Source organism: Salvia splendens, chromosome 15 (assembly GCF_004379255.2).
Source record: "Salvia splendens isolate huo1 chromosome 15, SspV2, whole genome shotgun sequence".
Classification (NCBI taxonomy): Eukaryota; Viridiplantae; Streptophyta; class Magnoliopsida; order Lamiales; family Lamiaceae; genus Salvia; species Salvia splendens.
The window spans coordinates 23,925,545-23,928,999 of NC_056046.1; positions in this window are offsets into that span (position 1 = coordinate 23,925,545).

Sequence of the window (3,455 nt, forward strand, 5' to 3'; positions counted from 1 at the left end):
CGGGGGATATCGGATCGCCTTGGCGGAGACCTCGTGTTGATCTGATGAAACCCGATGGTGCCCCATTGATAAGAATCGTGAACCAGCACGAGCTTATACACCTCTCCATAAGAGAGATCCATGCGTCCGGGAATCCCATGCGTCGAAGCACCTTAAATAGGAAAGGCCATTGGACCCTGTCGTAGGCTTTGGCCATATCAATCTTCACCGCTACATTAGGCGCTGGGGAGCACCGTGCAAGTTCATGGAACATCTCTTGAGCCAGTAGCACATTATCATTGAGAAGCCACCCTTTAACAAAGCCGCTTTGGTTTGGGGCAATGACCTGCGGAAGGAAAGGAGAGAGTCGGTTCGTGAGTACCTTGATGATGATCTTGTTCAGGACGTTGCAAAGGGTGATGGGTCGGTAGTCGGTCCATGACTCAGGTGACGCCTTCTTTGGGATGAGGACGACGCTTGTGGCCGTGATGCTTCGTGGTAGGTACGCCCCCTGAAGAACTGCCCAATAGCTTCCACCACCTCCGTACCCACGATGTTCCAACAAGCTTGATAGAAGGTGGCAGAGAATCCATCGGTCCGGGTGCGCTATTGCCAGAGATACTGAAGACGGCACTCTTGACCTCTTCCGCATCCGGTACCTTTGCGATATCTGCAAAATGCTCGTCTGAATGGACTTGCTGGATTAGGTTGAGGTCCAGTTCTTCGAGTGCCGAATTGCTAGGCGCGAGAAGTTATTGGAAGAAGTCCACCGCTGACTTTTTTATATCCTCTTCCTCAGTTAGCTCTTGTCCATTGGCACGGATCGAATGGATACGCAGCCGGACCCTTTTTTGTTTCACCCAGCATTGGTAGAACCGAGTGTTCTTGTCACCCTCGGCTAGCCATCTCAGGGCTGCCTTTTGCCACCAAAAGTCCTCTTCCATTCGCAGCAGGAGGATGTACTCGGCAATGTGTTTATTGATCGCTGTCCTATTCTCGGGCGTTGGCCTTGCCTCGAACTCGGATTGGGCCAGCTCGATAGCTTCCTCCTTGTCCTTAAGGTTCGCATGGATGTTCTCGAAAACCTCTTTGTTCCACTTCTTTAGAGCTCTTTTAACTCTAGCATGCTTGATTTGGATGTTTAAAAGTCCCCCAGCCCACGTAGGTTCCTCCCATGCATTCTGTACAACAGCCATAAAAGACTCGTGTCGGATCCACATGTTTAGGAACCTGAACGCCTTGCCTCCATTGGTAGAGATCGACATCTTGCATCTTGCTAGAACTCGGCCGTGGTCCGAGGCAATCCTTGGGAGGTTCGTAACCCGAGTGGCCTCAAAGACCCTGGTCCAAGCTTCACTAACGAGCACTCTATCCAATCGTTCAAAGAGACCATTTTTGGCCAATGTAAAGTCCGCCCATCGAACCCGGGGTCAAGGAGCCTGCAGTCTTCAATTGTCTCTGCGAAATCGACCATCTCGGCTTGCCAGTTGGTGTCGCTCCCAATTCTGTCCCGGTGCGAGAGGATGGTGTTGAAGTCACCACCGACAATCCACGGTGTTCCTTCGAGTGGCCCCGCAATCTCTCTCAACCTATCCCACAGTGGGTATCTCTCGGACCTTGTGCATTTGGCGTACACGGCCGAGATAGCTAGTCGGCTAGTAAGCCGGTGAGACATAAGCCGCCCATGTAGGATCTGTTCCGTATCACAATCAATATCAAAAGTAGCTCCTTCTTCCACAAACAACCAGATCTTCCCCGACGTGTTCGAGCCAATGAACGATAGCCCCAAGGCCATGGAGAACTGGTCCGGATCAGGGGTTGTGAGCGGTTCCATTATTGCAAGAAAAAACACATTATGACATTTAATTAAGCGTTTCAAGACGTTTTGGGTTGACGCGTTAGCGATTCCCCTCACGTTCCAAAACATGATGTTGTAAGACATTATTAACAAGTGGGAGACGTACCCGAAGGGGGTGAAGTCCCTCCTTGATATTCAAAGATTTGTTGCGCTTTGTTCTTTGCGTATCCCTCGGCATTGCCTGGAGGAAGATTGCCACCAACCCTCACGTCCCCCTCTTGCATGTCCATAGCCATGTCATCCGCATCTCTACAATTTTCAACATCAAACTCTCCATTCGCCATGAGTGAATAGTATTGGTTGGTGCTCATGTGATTCTTAGCCGAGAAATAGCCGCGTCCCCTTGTCATTGCATGGCGTGCGTCTCCTCTCGGATTCCCTCGCCTAGGCGGTGACATCAAACGCCTCGCGTTGGTGGGGCTCCATTCCGCATCCGTGACCCCGTGAGCTGTTGATGGTTCGGTGGTGGGGTGCGATGAGTTCGACGGGTTCGGCGAGGTCTTCCCTCCCTCGCCCCCGAGTTTAGGCCCTCGCTTTGTGTGTCGGGGTGCATTCCGCTCCCCATTGGAGGGTCACCCATAATGTTCGGTCCTTCCCAAGGAGTACCACCGGCATCCCCCCCATTTGTTTTGTTATTACTTGGTCGATCGCCCGTCTTGCCTTGTTTCTTCCCTTGGCGTTTCCATTCAATGTGGTTGGGGCCATTCTTCCCCATGTCTTGCTTCCTTTTCGTGCCTTCTTTTGCGGTGTGGCTGTTTTGGCGGAGCGGTGTTGTAGTTTCTCTTTTGCGGTCGTTCCTTCTTGCCCGTCGCATAGCACACATCACTCGCATGGCCAACGTGCTTGCATTCTTGACAATATGATGGTATCTTGTCCCACCGGACTCGCTGCACCGTTTTACGACCACAAAGGTCGAGGATTATCTCTTCGGGGGGCGGTTTTGTGATGTCTATCTCGACGCAAATTCGAGCAAAGGAAAGTCTAGTCTTGTTAGCCGTGGCTCGATCAACTTGAATTGGGGTGCCAAGGAGCTAGCCGATGGCGAATAAGGCGGATTGGTCAAAAAGATGAATTGGGAGGCCCGATGACCGTGAAAGGTTCCCTTGGAATTCCACCATTTGGAGATTGTCCGGTACTTGACAAGGTTCCTCGTTCATGATCATGAGGATTTCATCAGAGTCCTCGATGTTGGGCCAGGGGTCCCGAGCATCTTCCCCTCCCCCGCCATAGTCACCATCATCCATTGAGAAGTCTTCATTATCCATGAGGGAGTAGTATTGATTGGTGCTAAGGAGACCCATCGTCCCTTGGACATTTTGGCCTTTCGTCGAAGACCCCCTTGATGCGCTATGCGAGCCTCGGCGCCAATTTGTGAACGCACCTCGTCGTGGAAATGAAAACTCCCTCGACTTGTCACCATCTACCTTCTCATGAGAGGTATATCCCCCGGCTTTACCAAAGCTTCGGTCAAATCTTGCATGTGAGGGGATGCCCTCACCCTCATTGGAATTTGATGTTTGCTTCGATTTCCCTTGATATCTCCACTCATTGGAATTTGATGTTTGCTTCGATTGATCTTGCTTGTCTTTGCCTCCTTGGGATCCACGGTTTGATTGGT